Here is a 25,534-nt window from a genome sequence, read left to right as displayed (position 1 = left end):
GACAACAATTGCTCTTTCCCTTTACTTCCAGATGCAGAGAAATGCCCTGCGCAGCACAGAAACCTGTCACACCATGAGTGGCATAGGGTGTTGCAAATTCGGGCTTACATCAGTGGCAGGGGTATACTGCACAAACATGTGCTGTCCTGTCACACGTTCTCCTCGCTAGCCGCAGTGCAGAAGCTTTCCGCTTGCATTAAGAGCAAGAAAGGCAGAAGCCTCGATTCCGGAGTTCGGAGAGGGTAACCGCAAGAGGCGAGCCTCCTTCGGCAGAAGCTGCTTTCCGGAGTTCTTGGCAACCGGCCGAAATACCATGTGTGTCTGAGAGAGAGTGCCGGTCAGCGCGCGGGCGGTGGAAAGCGAGAGCGCTGCGGGCAGGCGAATAAGGAAGGTGTTTAAAAGGCATCTGGTGCGCGAGACTTTCAGACTGCAAGTGGAAAGCGTCTGCCACTCGCACGCTTGCTGATTAGTAGCTAGTTGTCGTGTGGAAGAAGTAAGATCACTACTTCCTTCTGCTGCTCCCTACTGCTGTTGCTGTTCTCTGCGACAACAATTGCTCTTTCCCTTTACTTCCAGATGCAGAGAAATGCCCTGCGCAGCACAGAAACCTGTCACACCATGAGTGGCATAGGGTGTTGCAAATTCGGGCTTACATCAGTGGCAGGGGTATACTGCACAAACATGTGCTGTCCTGTCACTCGTTCTCCTCGCTAGACACAGTGCAGAAGCTTTCCGCTTGCATTAAGAGCAAGAAAGGCAGAAGCCTCGATTCCGGAGTTCGGAGAGGGTAACCGCAAGAAGCGAGCCTCCTTCGGCAGAAGCTGCTTTCCGGAGTTCTTGGCAACCGGCCGAAATACCATGTGTGTCTGAGAGAGAGTGCCGGTCAGCGCGTGGGCGGTGGAAAGCGAGAGCGCTGCGGGCAGGCGAATAAGGAAGGTGTTTAAAAGGCATCTGGTGCGCGAGACTTTCAGACTGCAAGTGGAAAGCGTCTGCCACTCGCACGCTTGCTGATTAGTAGCTAGTTGTCGTGTGGAAGAAGTAAGATCACTACTTCCTTCTGCTGCTCCCTACTGCTGTTGCTGCTCTCTGCGACAACAATTGCTCTTTCCCTTTACTTCCAGATGCAGAGAAATGCCCTGCGCAGCACAGAAACCTGTCACACCATGAGTGGCATAGGGTGTTGCAAATTCGGGCTTACATCAGTGGCAGGGGTATACTGCACAAACATGTGCTGTCCTGTCACTCGTTCTCCTCGCTAGCCGCAGTGCAGAAGCTTTCCGCTTGCATTAAGAGCAAGAAAGGCAGAAGCCTCGATTCCGGAGTTCGGAGAGGGTAACCGCAATAGGCGAGCCTACTTCGGCAGAAGCTGCTTTCCGGAGTTCTTGGCAACCGGCCGAAATACCATGTGTGTCTGAGAGAGAGTGCCGGTCAGCGCGCGGGCGGTGGAAAGCGAGAGCGCTGCGGGCAGGCGAATAAGGAAGGTGTTTAAAAGGCATCTGGTGCGCGAGACTTTCAGACTGCAAGTGGAAAGCGTCTGCCACTCGCACGCTTGCTGATTAGTAGCTAGTTGTCGTGTGGAAGAAGTAAGATCACTACTTCCTTCTGCTGCTCCCTACTGCTGTTGCTGCTCTCTGCGACAACAATTGCTCTTTCCCTTTACTTCCAGATGCAGAGAAATGCCCTGCGCAGCACAGAAACCTGTCACACCATGAGTGGCATAGGGTGTTGCAAATTCGGGCTTACATCAGTGGCAGGGGTATACTGCACAAACATGTGCTGTCCTGTCACACGTTCTCCTCGCTAGACACAGTGCAGAAGCTTTCCGCTTGCATTAAGAGCAAGAAAGGCAGAAGCCTCGATTCCGGAGTTCGGAGAGGGTAACCGCAAGAGGCGAGCCTCCTTCGGCAGAAGCTGCTTTCTGGAGTTCTTGGCAACCGGCCGAAATACCATGTGTGTCTGAGAGAGAGTGCCGGTCAGCGCGCGGGCGGTGGAAAGCGAGAGCGCTGCGGGCAGGCGAATAAGGAAGGTGTTTAAAAGGCATCTGGTGCGCGAGACTTTCAGACTGCAAGTGGAAAGCGTCTGCCACTCGCACGCTTGCTGATTAGTAGCTAGTTGTCGTGTGGAAGAAGTAAGATCACTACTTCCTTCTGCTGCTCCCAACTGCTGTTGCTGCTCTCTGCGACAACAATTGCTCTTTCCCTTTACTTCCAGATGCAGAGAAATGCCCTGCGCAGCACAGAAACCTGTCACACCATGAGTGGCATAGGGTGTTGCAAATTCGGGCTTACATCAGTGGCAGGGGTATACTGCACAAACATGTGCTGTCCTGTCACTCGTTCTCCTCGCTAGACACAGTGCAGAAGCTTTCCGCTTGCATTAAGAGCAAGAAAGGCAGAAGCCTCGATTCCGGAGTTCGGAGAGGGTAACCGCAAGAGGCGAGCCTCCTTCGGCAGAAGCTGCTTTCCGGAGTTCTTGGCAACCGGCCGAAATACCATGTGTGTCTGAGAGAGAGTGCCGGTCAGCGCGCGGGCGTTGGAAAGCGAGAGCGCTGCGGGCAGGCGAATAAGGAAGGTGTTTAAAAGGCATCTGGTGCGCGAGACTTTCAGACTGCAAGTGGAAAGCGTCTGCCACTCGCACGCTTGCTGATTAGTAGCTAGTTGTCTTGTGGAAGAAGTAAGATCACTACTTCCTTCTGCTGCTCCCTACTGCTGTTGCTGCTCTCTGCGACAACAATTGCTCTTTCCCTTTACTTCCAGATGCAGAGAAATGCCCTGCGCAGCACAGAAACCTCTCACACCATGAGTGTCATAGGGTGTTGCAAATTCGGGCTTACATCAGTGGCAGGGGTATACTGCACAAACATGTGCTGTCCTGTCACACGTTCTCCTCGCTAGACACAGTGCAGAAGCTTTCCGCTTGCATTAAGAGCAAGAAAGGCAGAAGCCTCGATTCCGGAGTTCGGAGAGGGTAACCGCAAGAGGCGAGCCTCCTTCGGCAGAAGCTGCTTTCCGGAGTTCTTGGCAACCGGCCGAAATACCATGTGTGTCTGAGAGAGAGTGCCGGTCAGCGCGCGGGCGGTGGAAAGCGCGAGCGCGGCAATTAAGCGAATAAGAAACATGTTTAACAGGTATCTGGCGCGGAGTCTTTTAGACTGCAAGTGGAATGTAACTGCCAGTCGCCCGCTTGTTAATTGGTTGCTAGTTGTCTTGTTGAAGAGGTAAGATCACTACTTCTTTCTGCTGCACCCTACTGCTGTTGCTGCTCTCTGCGACAACAATTGCTCTTTCCCTTTACTTCCAGATGCAGAGAAATGCCCTGCGCAGCACAGAAACCTGTCACACCAGGAGTGGCATAGGGTGTTGCAAATCCGTGCTTGTGTAAGTGGCAGGGGTAAGCTGCACAAACATATGCTGTCCTGTCACGCGTTCTCTTTGCCAGAAGCTGTGCAAAAGCTTTCCGCTTGCATTAAGAGCAAGAAAGGCAGAAGCCTCGATTCTGGATTTCGGAGAAAGTAAACGCAAGAGGCGAGCATCCTTCGGCAGAAGCCGCTTTTCAGAACTCTTGGCAACCGGCCAAAGTACCATGTGTGTCTGTGGGACGTTGCCGGTCAGCGCGCGGGCGGTGGAAAGCGCGAGCGCTGCGGGCAGGCGAATAAGGAAGGTGTTTAAAAGGCATCTGGTGCGCGAGACTTTCAGACTGCAAGATGAAAGCAGCTGCCACTCGCACGCATGCTGATTAGTAGCTAGTTGTCGTGTGGAAGAAGTAAGATCACTACTTCCTTCTGCTGCTCCCTACTGCTGTTGTTGCTCTCTGCGACAATAGTTGCACTTTCCCTTTTACTCCCAGAAGCAGAGAAATGTCCTGCGCAGCACAGAAACCTGACACACCATGGGTGGCATAGGGTGCTGCAAATTCGTGCTTACATCAGTGGCAGGGGTATACTGCACAAACATGTGCTGTCCTGTCACTCGTTCTCCTCGCCAAATTCTGTGCAAAAGCTTTCCGCTTGCATTAAGAGCAAGAAAGGCAGAAGCCTCGATTCCGGAGTTCGGAGAGGGTAACCGCAAGAGGCGAGCCTCCTTCGACAGAAGCTGCTTTCCGGAGTTCTTGGCAACCGGCCGAAATACCATGTGTGTCTGAGAGAGAGTGCCGGTCAGAGCGCGGGCGGTGATAAGCGAGAGCGCTGCGGGCAGGCGAATAAGGAAGGTGTTTAAAAGGCATCTGGTGCGCGAGACTTTCAAACTGCAAGTGGATCGTAGCTGCCACTCGGACGCTTGCTGAGCAGTCGCTAAGGTGTCGTGTGCAAGAATTACTGTTTCGGCTTCCTTCTGCTGCTCCCTACTGCTGTTGCTGCTCTCTGCGACAACAATTGCGCTTTCCATTTACTCCCAGATGCAGAGAAATGCCCTGCGCAGCACAGAAACCTGTCACACCACGAGTGGCATAGGGTGCTGCAAATCCGTGTTGCGTCAGTGGCAGGGGTAAGCTGCACAAACATGTGCTGTCCTGTCACACGTTCTCTTCGCTAGACACAGTGCAGAAGCTTTCCGCTTGCATTAAGAGCAAGAAAGGCAGAAGCCGCGACTCCTCAGTTCCGAGAAGGTGAGCGCAAGAGGCGAGCATCATTCGGCAGAAGCCGCTTTTCGGGACTCTTGGCAACCGGCCAAAGTACTATGTATGTCTGTGGGACGTTGCCGGTCAGCGCGCGGGCGGTGGAAAGCGTGAGCGGTGCCGGCAAGCGAATAAGAAACATGTTTAACAGACATCTGGCGCGCGAAACTTTCAGACTGCAAGTGGAATGTAACTGCCAGTCGCCCGTTTGCTAATTAGTCGTAGTTGTCTTGTGGAAGAGATAAGATCACTACTTCCTTCTGCTGCTCCCTACTGCTGTTGCTGCTCTCTGCGACAACAATTCACTTTCCGTTTTACTTACAGATGCAGAGAAGTGCCCTGCGCAGCACAGAAAGCTGTCACACCATGGGTGCCATAGGGTGTTGCAAATCCGTGCTTGTGTAAGTGGCAGGGGTAAACTGCACAAACATGTGCTGTCCTGTCACTCGTTCTCCTCGCTAGACACAGTGCAGAAACTTTCCGCTTGCATTACGAGCAAGAAAGGCAGAAGCCTCGATTCCGGAGTTCGGAGAGGGTAACCGCAAGAGGCGAGCCTCCTTCGGCAGAAGCTGCTTTCCGGAGTTCTTGGCAGCCGGCCGAAATACCATGTGTGTCTGAGAGAGAGTGCCGGTCAGCGCGCGGGCGGTGGAAAGCGTGAGCGCTGCGGGCAGGCGAATAAGGAAGGTGTTTAAAAGGCATCTGGTGCGCGAGACTTTCAGACTGCAAGTGGAAAGCAGCTGCCACTCGCACGCTTGCTGATTAGTAGCTAGTTGTCGTGTGGAAGAAGTAAGATCACTACTTCCTTCTGCTGCTCCCTACTGCTGTTGCTGCTCTCTGCGACAATAGTTGAACATTCCCTTTTACTCCAAGCTGCAGAGAAATGTCCTGAGCAGCACAGAAACCTGTCACACCATGGGTGGCATAGGGTGCTGCAAATTCGTGCTTACATCAGTGGCAGGGGTATACTGCACAAACATGTGCTGTCCTGTCACTCGTTCTCCTCGCCAAACTCTGTGCAAAAGCTTTCCGCTTGCATTAAGAGCAAGAAAGGCAGAAGCCGCGACTCTGCAGTTCGGAGTAGGTGAGCGCAAGAGGCGAGTCTCCTTCGATCCCTGAGGTGCATCACTGGAATTGCTACAAGTTTTACTTACCACAATTTTAACCAAAATCTGTCTTAAATCATGTTATATCTCTTTAGATGGAGGAAGACAGACATGAACAAAAGAACCCACAAACAAAAAAAAAAAACAAAGCCCCAAAACCACAAATCCTACACAGCCCAGTAATACATAGAAAGGCACCTGATAATATCATTAGTAGCAGATATCTACAGCATCCTAAGTGTACTTAAGGAATCAAGATGAATTTTAAAAATATCATGAAATACAAGAATTGCTGGCATTCAAAATGTAACTCTAGCCTATGTAGCAAGTCACTAAAATGACGTGAAGTTGTAAATCATTAAGTGTGCAAAACTATACAGTTTTGCATAAAGTGCTGTATGTACCCCAGTTTGCTAAGCTTGACAATATGACACAAAATGATGAAGTTAAGGATGTATCTTACCTACCTCATCTATCCTTTTCCTTTCCCTCCATCACCCACTGTCCTTTAAACTGTACATTTAAAAATTACACAAAGACCTTTACAGGAATTGTAGTTCAGAAAAATGTTTCAAGTATATTTATCTTTCAGTGTAAACTTAGGGACACTATGGTTCAATTTTCACAAGCTCTACATACTTACAGCTTCTCTTGATTCAATTTGATTTGCAATTATTTCATTCTGTTCAATACCTCTGGCAAAGGAGTATTTCCTATTACTCATTTTACTCCTATTTAAGGAGTGCTGAAATCCATGCTGTAACTTGTCCAGATTTAAATCTAAACATGACACAATTATAGAAAAACAGAGTAATACTTTATCTGATCACTTGGGCTCACAAAACCAAGTCCTACCATATCTGTTCATACAGACTCATTCTAGGCATTGTACACAGATCTTTAACACTTGAATTCAAGTTACTATAGTACAGCAGTTTCTCTTGCAGGAATTGTGCAGTACACTTAAAAGTATACAACGGGTCTCTTCTTTACTCTGTATTTTAGTGATCCGTATCGTATCTGAGGGGAAAAACAAAATTATAATGAAGTACTAAGTCACATGAAATGGAAATATAATTCAGCTCCCCACTAATCCTATTTAGCAAATGTTTTCCAATGTGCTTTGGACACCCGGTTTCACTAAGAGAATCTACCTATGACTGAATAAGATAAAGTTTCAACAGAATTAGGCAAGAAGAGTAAGTATCAATTGTTTTCCTGGAATGACCCAAAAACTTTTATGAGACTTCACAGAGATTTATACTAGAGTATCTTTAAATTTTGTGATGCATGCACTAGGATGCTAACTAGGATCTTCTCTTTGTAGATCACAAAGAGTCAGGCTGTTTGTCTATGGCAATTAAAAAAATTCTGAATATTCTTTATCTATTAAGCAGCAGATGTTTAAGTGTGCACAACACACAGATAATATTATTGTTATTCATACCCTTTTCAAGGCGAACACTTCCTGAAATTAGGCTTGGTGGTGCCAAAATTAGCATTTCAAATACAGAGTCTGTTTCGTCTCCTCTCCCTTGCTCTTTGCTTCATTAATTTCATACATATATTTCCCCTAAACACATCAAACTACAAAAGCTCCAAACTTAGATATTGTTGTCACATGCTTTCTTTCCCATTTAGCATTCTGGAACCCAGTTACTTTTGACAACTTCTCCAATATTAAAAATAAAAATAAATTTCTGCACTATGAATAATGCCAATATACACTGAAAGAACAAACTCAATTAACCAGGATTATACTTGCTTCTTTACGGCCTTTAATAGTTTTCACAGACTTCATACTCTGAGTTCTGCGAAGGCCTCTCTGAGCAAACATTTCATCCTCTGAATGTGTCCCCTCCATCTCTTCATCTGTTTTATCATCTCCAGGATTTTTTTCCAGTGGGGTTTTGTAACCCTTAGAAAAAAAATATTTAAAAAATAGTAGCTGTAACTTTTTGACTTCCAAGAAAGCAGCGATTTTTATCTTGATTTATGCTTTTAGATGATGTGCTTATTTCAAAACAGAAACATCTCCTTTGCCACGAGTTTGGTACTTCTAATCCTGCCACTTGGTTCCACAGGTATGTAATGCAGTGCTTCTTCAGTTGTCAAGACTGAAATCACAAGTTTGCTGACATCTTCTGCTTTACACTGAACTGCAAAAACTTGAGTGATCGTCTAAAGAAGTACCTAAGATTTTAGGACACAATCCACATGAGAAGGTGGTTACACTTATAATAAACCTTTAAAGATCCCTCCCAATACAAACCACTTCATGACTTGTATTCATAGGATCTTTCTTCATACACTCATCCTCCTGCATTTTTAATACCAAAGCTACTTTCATTTCGGTAACACACCAAAGTACTGTTAAGAGTTGTTAACATACTACAAAACCAGGACCAAGATTATTACCTAAGACTCTCACTAGAGGGCACTAACTGCTTAAAAATACACTCCGAAAGCTCCTTGGGGTCCAACAGCCCCGAATCTCCACCACAGACCTATCGCAAAGCTACCAAATCCAGTCTGATTCCTTCCTCCACTGAACACTCCTTTTATCCCAGAATCTACTGGCTGTAACACTCAGGAACACCTTTTAGACTCTAAACCAAATTTTATCAATGACCTGTGTACATTTTATCTTAAGCCAATATTTTATTTAGGCTTATCTAATATTTTTCATCAATTTTTTTCCCTAGAAATTAGAATCACATCATCCATTCCACAGCTACTTGAGACAAACATCCGGTCATTCTCTTCTGCCATTTTAGAGGCAACATGTCTCTGCTTCCAGTACAGTTTCAATTAATGTTTTTCAATACAGAAGATTTGAATCACATCTCTTACTCTGTTTCAGAGTAGCAGTGTTTGCAGTGACACCAATACTTTTTTATCTGCATTTGTAATACCTGATGCATCGGCATCCCATCTGCCTTTTTCAGAGCAAGAGCACTGCCAGCTCAGCATCATCCTACAATCCACATCCTACAACTAGGCCTTTTAAATCAATTTGCACAGAACTCCTGGCCCAGACAAAAAATAAGATCCAGCTCAGCACAAGAGAATATTGCTACACAGTGTTCCTAAATCTATGTATACTTTTGATCTTTTTTAAGTTCCTAATGCTGAAGAAAATTCAAAGAAAACATGAGAGGTGTATGCTAGATGAGACCAGGACCAGAAAAAATAAATTAAGTTTAACTAACTGTAAGAAAGCTTTTTGACATTTGAGATTGAATCTCACAATCGGTGATTATTTATATAGTATAAACTGAAGAATTTTTTTAAAAAAATTAGAGCATTTTTAAGCTATTTCAGATAGGTAAATAATGCTCTCTTACTGAGGAACAGATCCTGCACAACAGCTGCAGTGACATTATCTCTAGTGCAGCTCTTTGTGAATTCTTGGCTTTCTCTCCAGACAGAGGCTTCAGTTCACACTGCCCTGCACAGGATACTTTCTGGAAACTCCAATTCAGATTAGGTCCCTTCAGCTGGTCACCTATTCCTTAGAATGGGCTAGCACACTATTCATGAAATTCCTTGGACCCCACAAATGCTATCCCTCCCCAAAATGGGGGGATGAGAAGGAATGACAGTCTTAAGTGAAAAGAAATAGCCCAGACCCACTTCTTTTGTGGGAAACAGCAGTTCCTATACATCACAGTCTTGCTATTTCAAAATTACGTAGTTAGCAGACCTTCAGCAAAACCTTCCTTCAAGCATCACAAGCTCAAGGGCAAAGTGATGATGACAATAACAGTATATGTAACATAATAATGAAATAATACTATCTTTCAACAAAACCATATATTGATCACCACACACCATCTTCTGAGCGTTAATAGACATCAGTCTATTATGACAACTTGATGCCTTTATTATTCGTATCACCATACACAATTTTACATTTTGATCTATTACTACAATGCTGTCTGTGCATTTGCAAGTTTCTTGTTCCTACCCTGTTTACTCCCCTGCCTAATCAAGACAGTGACTACCACAGGTACAAGCAAGCATCCAGATCCCTGAAATAAAAGACAAGAAGCAGGCCAGGATCATGTTAATGGAAACCCAAAGTCAAGATCGAGAGCACAAAACTGCCAGGGAAATATATGAGCAATATCGAGAATTAAGAGATAAATATTCCCAAGAGCCAGAAGTTAATGGTTGATGCGGGCTAGAGCCCGATCAAAATATAAGAGGGGGGATATTGTTAAGAATAATATGTTACAGTTGCTGTTTGTAAACTCCTTACTTACCTTGTACCCCTGTCCCAGGTTTACTTACCTTGTACCCCTGTCGCAAATTGCTGTACCCCATATTTTTTTATTCCTTGTTCAGCCAGGCCCTGCTCCCTCTCCCAAGTTGCTGTACCCTGTGTTTCTTGTTCTGTGTTCAGCCAGGCACTGCCCCCACTGCTCCGAGACTCCCACATGGCAACATTGTATCCTTTTCCCGAGTTGCTGTACCGTCCTGAGGAGGAAGATGACATACGGACTTTTATGCAAACGAGAGAGACCAGAGACTTATGGGATGCACCCAGACTGGAAAAAACCCCAAAACAACGAGCCACGCAAAAGGGAAGGAATAGAACCAGCACCATCTAACAAGGAAGACCCAGAGGAGTCCCCTGGCTTCTTTCCGAGGCCGACATAACCTCGAGGAGACTCGACTAGGATGACAGCCTAGACTACAAGGCCTAAAGAAGGAGTCTTCCCGGGGACTCCCGTGAGGGAGGAAGGCCCAGCTCTGCCCCACTGACAGAGCTGTACGGATTCTCCTCTTCTGCGGTGTCCAGTGGAAGCAGTGGCGGTGTGCGCAACCCCTCGGGCCCCCACCCCAGAGCTGTGCTGCTTAATAATGGCCTTTTTAAAAGGAGCTGGCCTCCTGGCCCATTTATCACAATCGTGATCCTGGGGAATGCAGCTAAAGCCAGCCAAAAGCAATTTCTGGAAAGTCAAGCCTGCTTTACGTTTTCTGGAGTTTGGTTGTGCCAACTTCACCAGTCATTTCTAAAAAAGGAAAAGAAACTCCAAGCAAAAGAGAGAAAAACACAAAGAAACCAACCCAAAGAAACCAATCAAACAAACAGATAAAACACCCCCAATCAAACCAAAGGCAATGAGAAGTTAGGACTAGTTGTAAGGATATCACAGCAGGCGAATGGCTGCTTCTTACTTGGATCACCATCCAAAGCCACCTAGAACAACTTCTCCAAAACATATCCAACAGGACAAATGGAAAAAGTGATCCATGGCAGCTCTGCATTGTGGTGAAGGATGAGCATGCAGTGGTCCAGATGCAGCATTGCCCACCCTCCAGGCTGCTGTTTGCTCTGCTGAAAGACTCTTGCAGGACTCTTGTGGCCCCTCTCCATGCAATGGAAATCCTTGCCACAGCTCTCAGTTGAGGCACTGGCATTTCCAGAGCCAGATTCAGGCACAATCCTACTGCCTGCTGAGCATCTGGGAAAGGTGCTGAGCATCTTCAGGCCTAGAAGCACAAAAGAGCTCAGGCTCTCCCCGAACTGGGTTTTCAGGGCAGCTTTCCATATCTCTGCAAGATTTCTTCATCCCTCAACACGTCTGACTTTATGATGTCCAACGATGCATTTGGGTTTCTTCCGTCCTCTTGTGTGCCCGTGAGTAACCTTCCACGTGGATGAAGGAGATTGTGTACAGGACAATTGATTGCGGCATTGCCATTTGGCTTCACTGTCACTCAGTTGAACACGGTCCTTATCTAAGAAGGACTTCCAAGAAATGGGTAGGAGTTTTGGCTGTGAGAGGAGCAGAAAGCACATTTTCTACAGCAAATTGCTAGCTGATGCACTTTCCTCCCTGCCAAAATAGTGATTGCCATTCATCTTCCTGGGAAGAATGTAAAGACCCATTCAGAGATGCCAGGTTCAGCTGGCCTGTGGCTTTGTGTGCCTCATTTCACATGTCCAATTTCAAGGGCCACTAAAAGAGGCTCATGTTTGCCTTGCTACCCACAAGTGCTGTAGGTATTTCCAGGAGAAGAGGGAAAACATCGCTGTCCTGTGGTGTGGTAGAAATGCCACCACAACTGTGATTGTGTGAGCAAAGCCAGCCAGTGCTTTTTGGGGCAGCAGCAGCAGCTGAGAGTGTGGCAGAGCGGTTGTGATACTCTTTTTAGAGTCCTGCAAACATTGTTCCCGAAACAACCCACAGCTTTGCAAATGTGCCCGAAGAAAATGCAAAGAGAACTGGGGTGTGAAAATCAAAGACTGTTTATCTGTAGAAGAAAAGGAACAAGAATGAACTACACCACATATTTACACTGTAAGAATATTGGTAACAACAACAACAACAACCACAACAACAACAACAAACTATAGAACCTATTTACCTGAGAAGAGATCTAACAAAACTCTATGAAACGTATTTACAGACAACTTAAACAAACTCTAAAACCTCTATCCTGAACACAACAACTGTAAAACGTATGTACAGCAGGGTGGCATCTGTGTCTGTGATGTCCCTAAGTCCTGGAAGAAAAACAAGTAGCACGGTCAGTGCAGTCAGGCACGGAAGGGTGTTCCATGTGCTGCCGGGCTGGGACACTGGCCCAGTGGGACTCTGCTGCCAGAAGGGAGCCTGGCTGGGGGCTGTGGCCCAGGCACTGGAACAGGGCTTGTGTGGCCCACAGCAAGCCCTGGCCAGGCCAGGGATGGCCAGCAGAATCCAGTGCATGGGCTAGCGTGTCCCTGAGCAGGAAGTGCCCAGCCCGGCCCCAGGCTGGCAGCAGGGGCCCCACTCTGCCTGTGGGGAGCACCTGCCTGTTCTGCTGCTGGCATCGGTCTTCATCCCAAGACCATGTCTTCCTCCTTGTCTTTTAGATCAATATCCATCTCTTCAACATAATCTTTCGTTTCCACCTCCATCTCTTCCTCTGTCTCGTACATATCCACATCCATCTCTTCCTCTCCAGTATGCTCTCCGTCCACTTCCATGGCTTCTTCTCTATCAGTCTGTGTATCGACGTCCGTCTCCTCCTCTCCGTCTGTGCCAGCCTGCAGAGGTAGCAAAATTTCCCAGCCTGTCCCACAGAGCTCCAGCCCAGCCAGGCAGCTGCGGGGTGTCCGCCTCCGTGGAATAGTACCATACCTCTTTTGGAACAAATGCAGACATCCTGCAGGGATGGAGAGCAAAATCCAAGCGATGGGGAGCTTTGGGGACTGCTGGGGGAATCAGGGAGCAGGTGGCAACAAGGTGACAGGGGTAGGCTTGGAGCAGGGTGAATGAAGAGCGTGCTGGCACAAGGAGCCAAGGGTTGTGTTGTGGCCGTTGCTGGATGCTGGAAGTTCTAGCTGGAGCGTGCACTGTGACATCACCGCCAGGAGTTCAAACCCAGGCTGAAGTGGACAACGGAGACCGTAGAATGAATGATGGAATCCCTGGGTGCTTGGGCTTGGAAGGGACCCTAAAGACCATCTTGTTCCAAGCGGAGCGATCTTCCCCTAGAATAGGTTGCTCAGAGCCCCGCTCCCAGCTGGCCTTGGATGTTGCCAAGGATGGAGCATCCCCAGCCTCTGTGCACAGCCTGGGCCAGTGGCCCAGCAGCCGGAGTGGAAAAGAGCAGCTTCATTAGATCCAACTTCAAGCTCACTCCTGCAGTTGAAAGGCTTCTCCTCCCTGTGCCCATCTTTCCTAGAGCTGCAGGGAGGCCTCGCCAGCCCCCTTCTCTTTCCAGGCTGAGCATCCCCAGCCCCACACGGACAGCAGTCCGATGCGTGGCAGTCAAGGCTAAAGGGTAGCAAATGGCTACATCAGGAAGTGAGAGATGGAAGCTTTTGGAGATGGAAGCTTTACCTCTAAATGTAGAAAAGAAAGAGAAGTGGAGGGGGAAATGGTGGGACTCTGGCTCTGTTCTAACTGGCGAAGATTTTCTTTTCTTCTTTTCTGTCGTGCTAACCCAAGTTTTGTTGTTTGAAAGGAGGTTTAGCAAAATATCCATCGTCTTCTCCACTGCTGAAACACTGAACAACACCTGGGCAGGCTGAGGATGCAGAGCAAAACCTGCAAATATCTACTGCTGATCGTGATCCTGGGGAATGCAGCTAAAGCCAGCCAAAAGCAATTTCTGGAAAGTCAAGCCTGCTTTACGTTTTCTGGAGTTTGGTTGTGCCAACTTCACCAGTCATTTCTAAAAAAGGAAAAGAAACTCCAAGCAAAAGAGAGAAAAACACAAAGAAACCAACCCAAAGAAACCAATCAAACAAACAGATAAAATACCCCCAATCAAACCAAAGGCAATGAGAAGTTAGGACTAGTTGTAAGGATATCACAGCAGGCGAATGGCTGCTTCCTACTTGGATCACCATCCAAAGCCACCTAGAACAACTTCTCCAAAACATATCCAACAGGACAAATGGAAAAAGTGATCCATGGCAGCTCTGCATTGTGGTGAAGGATGAGCATGCAGTGGTCCAGATGCAGCATTGCCCACCCTCCAGGCTGCTGTTTGCTCTGCTGAAAGACTCTTGCAGGACTCTTGTGGCCCCTCTCCATGCAATGGAAATCCTTGCCACAGCTCTCAGTTGAGGCACTGGCATTTCCAGAGCCAGATTCAGGCACAATCCTACTGCCTGCTGAGCATCTGGGAAAGGTGCTGAGCATCTTCAGGCCTAGAAGCACAAAAGAGCTCAGGCTCTCCCCGAACTGGGTTTTCAGGGCAGCTTTCCATATCTCTGCAAGATTTCTTCATCCCTCAACACGTCTGACTTTATGATGTCCAACGATGCATTTGGGTTTCTTCCGTCCTCTTGTGTGCCCGTGAGTAACCTTCCACGTGGATGAAGGAGATTGTGTACAGGACAATTGATTGCGGCATTGCCATTTGGCTTCACTGTCACTCAGTTGAACACGGTCCTTATCTAAGAAGGACTTCCAAGAAATGGGTAGGAGTTTTGGCTGTGAGAGGAGCAGAAAGCACATTTTCTACAGCAAATTGCTAGCTGATGCACTTTCCTCCCTGCCAAAATAGTGATTGCCATTCATCTTCCTGGGAAGAATGTAAAGACCCATTCAGAGATGCCAGGTTCAGCTGGCCTGTGGCTTTGTGTGCCTCATTTCACATGTCCAATTTCAAGGGCCACTAAAAGAGGCTCATGTTTGCCTTGCTACCCACAAGTGCTGTAGGTATTTCCAGGAGAAGAGGGAAAACATCGCTGTCCTGTGGTGTGGTAGAAATGCCACCACAACTGTGATTGTGTGAGCAAAGCCAGCCAGTGCTTTTTGGGGCAGCAGCAGCATCTGAGAGTGTGGCAGAGCGGTTGTGATACTCTTTTTAGAGTCCTGCAAACATTGTTCCCGAAACAACCCACAGCTTTGCAAATGTGCCCGAAGAAAATGCAAAGAGAACTGGGGTGTGAAAATCAAAGACTGTTTATCTGTAGAAGAAAAGGAACAAGAATGAACTACACCACATATTTACACTGTAAGAATATTGGTAACAACAACAACAACAACCACAACAACAACAACAAACTATAGAACCTATTTACCTGAGAAGAGATCTAACAAAACTCTATGAAACGTATTTACAGACAACTTAAACAAACTCTAAAACCTCTATCCTGAACACAACAACTGTAAAACGTATGTACAGCAGGGTGGCATCTGTGTCTGTGATGTCCCTAAGTCCTGGAAGAAAAACAAGTAGCACGGTCAGTGCAGTCAGGCACGGAAGGGTGTTCCATGTGCTGCCGGGCTGGGACACTGGCCCAGTGGGACTCTGCTGCCAGAAGGGAGCCTGGCTGGGGGCTGTGGCCCAGGCACTGGAACAGGGCTTGTGTGGCCCACAGCAAGCCCTGGCCAGGCCAGGGATGGCCAGCAGAATCCAGTGCATGGGCTAGCGTGTCCCCTGAGCAGGAAGTGCCCAGCCCGGCCCCAGGCTGGCAGCAGGGGCCCCACTCTGCCTGTGGGGAGCACCTGCCTGTTCTGCTGCTGGCATCGGTCTTCATCCCAAGACCATGTCTTCCTCCTTGTCTTTTAGATCAATATCCATCTCTTCAACATAATCTTTCGTTTCCACCTCCATCTCTTCCTCTGTCTCGTACATATCCACATCCATCTCTTGCTCTCCAGTATCCTCTCCGTCCACTTCCATGGCTTCTTCTCTATCAGTCTGTGTATCGACGTCCGTCTCCTCCTCTCCGTCTGTGCCAGCCTGCAGAGGTAGCAAAATTTCCCAGCCTGTCCCACAGAGCTCCAGCCCAGCCAGGCAGCTGCGGGGTGTCCGCCTCCGTGGAATAGTACCATACCTCTTTTGGAACAAATGCAGACATCCTGCAGGGATGGAGAGCAAAATCCAAGCGATGGGGAGCTTTGGGGACTGCTGGGGGAATCAGGGAGCAGGTGGCAACAAGGTGACAGGGGTAGGCTTGGAGCAGGGTGAATGAAGAGCGTGCTGGCACAAGGAGCCAAGGGTTGTGTTGTGGCCGTTGCTGGATGCTGGAAGTTCTAGCTGGAGCGTGCACTGTGACATCACCGCCAGGAGTTCAGGCCCAGGCTGAAGTGGACAACGGAGACCGTAGAATGAATGATGGAATCCCTGGGTGCTTGGGCTTGGAAGGGACCCTAAAGACCATCTTGTTCCAAGCGGAGCGATCTTCCCCTAGAATAGGTTGCTCAGAGCCCCGCTCCCAGCTGGCCTTGGATGTTGCCAAGGATGGAGCATCCCCAGCCTCTGTGCACAGCCTGGGCCAGTGGCCCAGCAGCCGGAGTGGAAAAGAGCAGCTTCATTAGATCCAACTTCAAGCTCACTCCTGCAGTTGAAAGGCTTCTCCTCCCTGTGCCCATCTTTCCTAGAGCTGCAGGGAGGCCTCGCCAGCCCCCTTCTCTTTCCAGGCTGAGCATCCCCAGCCCCACACGGACAGCAGTCCGATGCGTGGCAGTCAAGGCTAAAGGGTAGCAAATGGCTACATCAGGAAGTGAGAGATGGAAGCTTTTGGAGATGGAAGCTTTACCTCTAAATGTAGAAAAGAAAGAGAAGTGGAGGGGGAAATGGTGGGACTCTGGCTCTGTTCTAACTGGCGAAGATTTTCTTTTCTTCTTTTCTGTCGTGCTAACCCAAGTTTTGTTGTTTGAAAGGAGGTTTAGCAAAATATCCATCGTCTTCTCCACTGCTGAAACACTGAACAACACCTGGGCAGGCTGAGGATGCAGAGCAAAACCTGCAAATATCTACTGCTGATCGTGATCCTGGGGAATGCAGCTAAAGCCAGCCAAAAGCAATTTCTGGAAAGTCAAGCCTGCTTTACGTTTTCTGGAGTTTGGTTGTGCCAACTTCACCAGTCATTTCTAAAAAAGGAAAAGAAACTCCAAGCAAAAGAGAGAAAAACACAAAGAAACCAACCCAAAGAAACCAATCAAACAAACAGATAAAACACCCCCAATCAAACCAAAGGCAATGAGAAGTTAGGACTAGTTGTAAGGATATCACAGCAGGCGAATGGCTGCTTCCTACTTGGATCACCATCCAAAGCCACCTAGAACAACTTCTCCAAAACATATCCAACAGGACAAATGGAAAAAGTGATCCATGGCAGCTCTGCATTGTGGTGAAGGATGAGCATGCAGTGGTCCAGATGCAGCATTGCCCACCCTCCAGGCTGCTGTTTGCTCTGCTGAAAGACTCTTGCAGGACTCTTGTGGCCCCTCTCCATGCAATGGAAATCCTTGCCACAGCTCTCAGTTGAGGCACTGGCATTTCCAGAGCCAGATTCAGGCACAATCCTACTGCCTGCTGAGCATCTGGGAAAGGTGCTGAGCATCTTCAGGCCTAGAAGCACAAAAGAGCTCAGGCTCTCCCCGAACTGGGTTTTCAGGGCAGCTTTCCATATCTCTGCAAGATTTCTTCATCCCTCAACACGTCTGACTTTATGATGTCCAACGATGCATTTGGGTTTCTTCCGTCCTCTTGTGTGCCCGTGAGTAACCTTCCACGTGGATGAAGGAGATTGTGTACAGGACAATTGATTGCGGCATTGCCATTTGGCTTCACTGTCACTCAGTTGAACACGGTCCTTATCTAAGAAGGACTTCCAAGAAATGGGTAGGAGTTTTGGCTGTGAGAGGAGCAGAAAGCACATTTTCTACAGCAAATTGCTAGCTGATGCACTTTCCTCCCTGCCAAAATAGTGATTGCCATTCATCTTCCTGGGAAGAATGTAAAGACCCATTCAGAGATGCCAGGTTCAGCTGGCCTGTGGCTTTGTGTGCCTCATTTCACATGTCCAATTTCAAGGGCCACTAAAAGAGGCTCATGTTTGCCTTGCTACCCACAAGTGCTGTAGGTATTTCCAGGAGAAGAGGGAAAACATCGCTGTCCTGTGGTGTGGTAGAAATGCCACCACAACTGTGATTGTGTGAGCAAAGCCAGCCAGTGCTTTTTGGGGCAGCAGCAGCAGCTGAGAGTGTGGCAGAGCGGTTGTGATACTCTTTTTAGAGTCCTGCAAACATTGTTCCCGAAACAACCCACAGCTTTGCAAATGTGCCCGAAGAAAATGCAAAGAGAACTGGGGTGTGAAAATCAAAGACTGTTTATCTGTAGAAGAAAAGGAACAAGAATGAACTACACCACATATTTACACTGTAAGAATATTGGTAACAACAACAACAACAACCACAACAACAACAACAAACTATAGAACCTATTTACCTGAGAAGAGATCTAACAAAACTCTATGAAACGTATTTACAGACAACTTAAACAAACTCTAAAACCTCTATCCTGAACACAACAACTGTAAAACGTATGTACAGCAGGGTGGCATCTGTGTCTGTGATGTCCCTAAGTCCTGGAAGAAAAACAAGTAGCACGGTCAGTGCAGTCAGGCACGGAAGGGTGTTCCATGTGCTGCCGGGCTGGGACACTGGCCCAGTGGGACTCTGCTGCCAGAAGGGAGCCTGGCTGGGGGCTGTGGCCCAGGCACTGGAACAGGGCTTGTGTGGCCCACAGCAAGCCCTGGCCAGGCCAGGGATGGCCAGCAGAATCCAGTGCATGGGCTAGCGTGTCCCTGAGCAGGAAGTGCCCAGCCCGGCCCCAGGCTGGCAGCAGGGGCCCCACTCTGCCTGTGGGGAGCACCTGCCTGTTCTGCTGCTGGCATCGGTCTTCATCCCAAGACCATGTCTTCCTCCTTGTCTTTTAGATCAATATCCATCTCTTCAACATAATCTTTCGTTTCCACCTCCATCTCTTCCTCTGTCTCGTACATATCCACATCCATCTCTTCCTCTCCAGTATGCTCTCCGTCCACTTCCATGGCTTCTTCTCTATCAGTCTGTGTATCGACGTCCGTCTCCTCCTCTCCGTCTGTGCCAGCCTGCAGAGGTAGCAAAATTTCCCAGCCTGTCCCACAGAGCTCCAGCCCAGCCAGGCAGCTGCGGGGTGTCCGCCTCCGTGGAATAGTACCATACCTCTTTTGGAACAAATGCAGACATCCTGCAGGGATGGAGAGCAAAATCCAAGCGATGGGGAGCTTTGGGGACTGCTGGGGGAATCAGGGAGCAGGTGGCAACAAGGTGACAGGGGTAGGCTTGGAGCAGGGTGAATGAAGAGCGTGCTGGCACAAGGAGCCAAGGGTTGTGTTGTGGCCGTTGCTGGATGCTGGAAGTTCTAGCTGGAGCGTGCACTGTGACATCACCGCCAGGAGTTCAGGCCCAGGCTGAAGTGGACAACGGAGACCGTAGAATGAATGATGGAATCCCTGGGTGCTTGGGCTTGGAAGGGACCCTAAAGACCATCTTGTTCCAAGCGGAGCGATCTTCCCCTAGAATAGGTTGCTCAGAGCCCCGCTCCCAGCTGGCCTTGGATGTTGCCAAGGATGGAGCATCCCCAGCCTCTGTGCACAGCCTGGGCCAGTGGCCCAGCAGCCGGAGTGGAAAAGAGCAGCTTCATTAGATCCAACTTCAAGCTCACTCCTGCAGTTGAAAGGCTTCTCCTCCCTGTGCCCATCTTTCCTAGAGCTGCAGGGAGGCCTCGCCAGCCCCCTTCTCTTTCCAGGCTGAGCATCCCCAGCCCCACACGGACAGCAGTCCGATGCGTGGCAGTCAAGGCTAAAGGGTAGCAAATGGCTACATCAGGAAGTGAGAGATGGAAGCTTTTGGAGATGGAAGCTTTACCTCTAAATGTAGAAAAGAAAGAGAAGTGGAGGGGGAAATGGTGGGACTCTGGCTCTGTTCTAACTGGCGAAGATTTTCTTTTCTTCTTTTCTGTCGTGCTAACCCAAGTTTTGTTGTTTGAAAGGAGGTTTAGCAAAATATCCATCGTCTTCTCCACTGCTGAAACACTGAACAACACCTGGGCAGGCTGAGGATGCAGAGCAAAACCTGCAAATATCTACTGCTGATCGTGATCCTGGGGAATGCAGCTAAAGCCAGCCAAAAGCAATTTCTGGAAAGTCAAGCCTGCTTTACGTTTTCTGGAGTTTGGTTGTGCCAACTTCACCAGTCATTTCTAAAAAAGGAAAAGAAACTCCAAGCAAAAGAGAGAAAAACACAAAGAAACCAACCCAAAGAAACCAATCAAACAAACAGATAAAACACCCCCAATCAAACCAAAGGCAATGAGAAGTTAGGACTAGTTGTAAGGATATCACAGCAGGCGAATGGCTGCTTCCTACTTGGATCACCATCCAAAGCCACCTAGAACAACTTCTCCAAAACATATCCAACAGGACAAATGGAAAAAGTGATCCATGGCAGCTCTGCATTGTGGTGAAGGATGAGCATGCAGTGGTCCAGATGCAGCATTGCCCACCCTCCAGGCTGCTGTTTGCTCTGCTGAAAGACTCTTGCAGGACTCTTGTGGCCCCTCTCCATGCAATGGAAATCCTTGCCACAGCTCTCAGTTGAGGCACTGGCATTTCCAGAGCCAGATTCAGGCACAATCCTACTGCCTGCTGAGCATCTGGGAAAGGTGCTGAGCATCTTCAGGCCTAGAAGCACAAAAGAGCTCAGGCTCTCCCCGAACTGGGTTTTCAGGGCAGCTTTCCATATCTCTGCAAGATTTCTTCATCCCTCAACACGTCTGACTTTATGATGTCCAACGATGCATTTGGGTTTCTTCCGTCCTCTTGTGTGCCCGTGAGTAACCTTCCACGTGGATGAAGGAGATTGTGTACAGGACAATTGATTGCGGCATTGCCATTTGGCTTCACTGTCACTCAGTTGAACACGGTCCTTATCTAAGAAGGACTTCCAAGAAATGGGTAGGAGTTTTGGCTGTGAGAGGAGCAGAAAGCACATTTTCTACAGCAAATTGCTAGCTGATGCACTTTCCTCCCTGCCAAAATAGTGATTGCCATTCATCTTCCTGGGAAGAATGTAAAGACCCATTCAGAGATGCCAGGTTCAGCTGGCCTGTGGCTTTGTGTGCCTCATTTCACATGTCCAATTTCAAGGGCCACTAAAAGAGGCTCATGTTTGCCTTGCTACCCACAAGTGCTGTAGGTATTTCCAGGAGAAGAGGGAAAACATCGCTGTCCTGTGGTGTGGTAGAAATGCCACCACAACTGTGATTGTGTGAGCAAAGCCAGCCAGTGCTTTTTGGGGCAGCAGCAGCAGCTGAGAGTGTGGCAGAGCGGTTGTGATACTCTTTTTAGAGTCCTGCAAACATTGTTCCCGAAACAACCCACAGCTTTGCAAATGTGCCCGAAGAAAATGCAAAGAGAACTGGGGTGTGAAAATCAAAGACTGTTTATCTGTAGAAGAAAAGGAACAAGAATGAACTACACCACATATTTACACTGTAAGAATATTGGTAACAACAACAACAACAACCACAACAACAACAACAAACTATAGAACCTATTTACCTGAGAAGAGATCTAACAAAACTCTATGAAACGTATTTACAGACAACTTAAACAAACTCTAAAACCTCTATCCTGAACACAACAACTGTAAAACGTATGTACAGCAGGGTGGCATCTGTGTCTGTGATGTCCCTAAGTCCTGGAAGAAAAACAAGTAGCACGGTCAGTGCAGTCAGGCACGGAAGGGTGTTCCATGTGCTGCCGGGCTGGGACACTGGCCCAGTGGGACTCTGCTGCCAGAAGGGAGCCTGGCTGGGGGCTGTGGCCCAGGCACTGGAACAGGGCTTGTGTGGCCCACAGCAAGCCCTGGCCAGGCCAGGGATGGCCAGCAGAATCCAGTGCATGGGCTAGCGTGTCCCTGAGCAGGAAGTGCCCAGCCCGGCCCCAGGCTGGCAGCAGGGGCCCCACTCTGCCTGTGGGGAGCACCTGCCTGTTCTGCTGCTGGCATCGGTCTTCATCCCAAGACCATGTCTTCCTCCTTGTCTTTTAGATCAATATCCATCTCTTCAACATAATCTTTCGTTTCCACCTCCATCTCTTCCTCTGTCTCGTACATATCCACATCCATCTCTTGCTCTCCAGTATCCTCTCCGTCCACTTCCATGGCTTCTTCTCTATCAGTCTGTGTATCGACGTCCGACTCCTCCTCTCCGTCTGTGCCAGCCTGCAGAGGTAGCAAAATTTCCCAGCCTGTCCCACAGAGCTCCAGCCCAGCCAGGCAGCTGCGGGGTGTCCGCCTCCGTGGAATAGTACCATACCTCTTTTGGAACAAATGCAGACATCCTGCAGGGATGGAGAGCAAAATCCAAGCGATGGGGAGCTTTGGGGACTGCTGGGGGAATCAGGGAGCAGGTGGCAACAAGGTGACAGGGGTAGGCTTGGAGCAGGGTGAATGAAGAGCGTGCTGGCACAAGGAGCCAAGGGTTGTGTTGTGGCCGTTGCTGGATGCTGGAAGTTCTAGCTGGAGCGTGCACTGTGACATCACCGCCAGGAGTTCAGGCCCAGGCTGAAGTGGACAACGGAGACCGTAGAATGAATGATGGAATCCCTGGGTGCTTGGGCTTGGAAGGGACCCTAAAGACCATCTTGTTCCAAGCGGAGCGATCTTCCCCTAGAATAGGTTGCTCAGAGCCCCGCTCCCAGCTGGCCTTGGATGTTGCCAAGGATGGAGCATCCCCAGCCTCTGTGCACAGCCTGGGCCAGTGGCCCAGCAGCCGGAGTGGAAAAGAGCAGCTTCATTAGATCCAACTTCAAGCTCACTCCTGCAGTTGAAAGGCTTCTCCTCCCTGTGCCCATCTTTCCTAGAGCTGCAGGGAGGCCTCGCCAGCCCCCTTCTCTTTCCAGGCTGAGCATCCCCAGCCCCACACGGACAGCAGTCCGATGCGTGGCAGTCAAGGCTAAAGGGTAGCAAATGGCTACATCAGGAAGTGAGAGATGGAAGCTTTTGGAGATGGAAGCTTTACCTCTAAATGTAGAAAAGAAAGAGAAGTGGAGGAGGAAATGGTGGGACTCTGGCTCTGTTCTAACTGGCGAAGATTTTCTTTTCTTCTTTTCTGTCGTGCTAACCCAAGTTTTGTTGTTTGAAAGGAGGTTTAGCAAAATATCCATCGTCTTCTCCACTGCTGAAACACTGAACAACACCTGGGCAGGCTGAGGATGCAGAGCAAAACCTGCAAATATCTACTGCTGATCGTGATCCTGGGGAATGCAGCTAAAGCCAGCCAAAAGCAATTTCTGGAAAGTCAAGCCTGCTTTACGTTTTCTGGAGTTTGCTTGTGCCAACTTCACCAGTCATTTCTAAAAAAGGAAAAGAAACTCCAAGCAAAAGAGAGAAAAACACAAAGAAACCAACCCAAAGAAACCAATCAAACAAACAGATAAAACACCCCCAATCAAACCAAAGGCAATGAGAAGTTAGGACTAGTTGTAAGGATATCACAGCAGGCGAATGGCTGCTTCTTACTTGGATCACCATCCAAAGCCACCTAGAACAACTTCTCCAAAACATATCCAACAGGACAAATGGAAAAAGTGATCCATGGCAGCTCTGCATTGTGGTGAAGAATGAGCATGCAGTGGTCCAGATGCAGCATTGCCCACCCTCCAGGCTGCTGTTTGCTCTGCTGAAAGACTCTTGCAGGACTCTTGTGGCCCCTCTCCATGCAATGGAAATCCTTGCCACAGCTCTCAGTTGAGGCACTGGCATTTCCAGAGCCAGATTCAGGCACAATCCTACTGCCTGCTGAGCATCTGGGAAAGGTGCTGAGCATCTTCAGGCCTAGAAGCACAAAAGAGCTCAGGCTCTCCCCGAACTGGGTTTTCAGGGCAGCTTTCCATATCTCTGCAAGATTTCTTCATCCCTCAACACGTCTGACTTTATGATGTCCAACGATGCATTTGGGTTTCTTCCGTCCTCTTGTGTGCCCGTGAGTAACCTTCCACGTGGATGAAGGAGATTGTGTACAGGACAATTGATTGCGGCATTGCCATTTGGCTTCACTGTCACTCAGTTGAACACGGTCCTTATCTAAGAAGGACTTCCAAGAAATGGGTAGGAGTTTTGGCTGTGAGAGGAGCAGAAAGCACATTTTCTACAGCAAATTGCTAGCTGATGCACTTTCCTCCCTGCCAAAATAGTGATTGCCATTCATCTTCCTGGGAAGAATGTAAAGACCCATTCAGAGATGCCAGGTTCAGCTGGCCTGTGGCTTTGTGTGCCTCATTTCACATGTCCAATTTCAAGGGCCACTAAAAGAGGCTCATGTTTGCCTTGCTACCCACAAGTGCTGTAGGTATTTCCAGGAGAAGAGGGAAAACATCGCTGTCCTGTGGTGTGGTAGAAATGCCACCACAACTGTGATTGTGTGAGCAAAGCCAGCCAGTGCTTTTTGGGGCAGCAGCAGCAGCTGAGAGTGTGGCAGAGCGGTTGTGATACTCTTTTTAGAGTCCTGCAAACATTGTTCCCGAAACAACCCACAGCTTTGCAAATGTGCCCGAAGAAAATGCAAAGAGAACTGGGGTGTGAAAATCAAAGACTGTTTATCTGTAGAAGAAAAGGAACAAGAATGAACTACACCACATATTTACACTGTAAGAATATTGGTAACAACAACAACAACAACCACAACAACAACAACAAACTATAGAACCTATTTACCTGAGAAGAGATCTAACAAAACTCTATGAAACGTATTTACAGACAACTTAAACAAACTCTAAAACCTCTATCCTGAACACAACAACTGTAAAACGTATGTACAGCAGGGTGGCATCTGTGTCTGTGATGTCCCTAAGTCCTGGAAGAAAAACAAGTAGCACGGTCAGTGCAGTCAGGCACGGAAGGGTGTTCCATGTGCTGCCGGGCTGGGACACTGGCCCAGTGGGACTCTGCTGCCAGAAGGGAGCCTGGCTGGGGGCTGTGGCCCAGGCACTGGAACAGGGCTTGTGTGGCCCACAGCAAGCCCTGGCCAGGCCAGGGATGGCCAGCAGAATCCAGTGCATGGGCTAGCGTGTCCCTGAGCAGGAAGTGCCCAGCCCGGCCCCAGGCTGGCAGCAGGGGCCCCACTCTGCCTGTGGGGAGCACCTGCCTGTTCTGCTGCTGGCATCGGTCTTCATCCCAAGACCATGTCTTCCTCCTTGTCTTTTAGATCAATATCCATCTCTTCAACATAATCTTTCGTTTCCACCTCCATCTCTTCCTCTGTCTCGTACATATCCACATCCATCTCTTCCTCTCCAGTATGCTCTCCGTCCACTTCCATGGCTTCTTCTCTATCAGTCTGTGTATCGACGTCCGACTCCTCCTCTCCGTCTGTGCCAGCCTGCAGAGGTAGCAAAATTTCCCAGCCTGTCCCACAGAGCTCCAGCCCAGCCAGGCAGCTGCGGGGTGTCCGCCTCCGTGGAATAGTACCATACCTCTTTTGGAACAAATGCAGACATCCTGCAGGGATGGAGAGCAAAATCCAAG

The 25,534-nt window shown here is 48.6% G+C and overlaps 1 long non-coding RNA gene across 1 annotated transcript; it reads right to left on the bottom strand.

The window, feature by feature from the left end:
• Positions 1-7,469: 7,469 nt before the first annotated feature.
• On the bottom strand, positions 7,470-22,498 carry LOC111945256 (uncharacterized). The gene is made up of 11 exons (XR_015282018.1): positions 22,321-22,498; positions 21,998-22,231; positions 19,169-21,706; positions 18,841-19,074; positions 16,012-18,549; positions 15,684-15,917; positions 12,854-15,391; positions 12,526-12,759; positions 10,011-12,234; positions 9,685-9,748; positions 7,470-7,632 (listed from the first exon to the last, which is right to left on the bottom strand). It is a non-coding gene; the product is annotated as an uncharacterized LOC111945256 (long non-coding RNA).
• Between the last annotated feature and the right edge of the window lie 3,036 nt (positions 22,499-25,534).

The sequence above is a fragment of the Cyanistes caeruleus genome, unplaced genomic scaffold (genome assembly GCF_971803275.1).
Source record: "Cyanistes caeruleus unplaced genomic scaffold, bCyaCae1.hap1.1 HAP1_SCAFFOLD_133, whole genome shotgun sequence".
Taxonomy (NCBI): domain Eukaryota; kingdom Metazoa; phylum Chordata; class Aves; order Passeriformes; family Paridae; genus Cyanistes; species Cyanistes caeruleus.
Note: the sequence above shows the minus strand (reverse complement) of the source record. Positions and strands in the feature narration are given on the sequence as shown.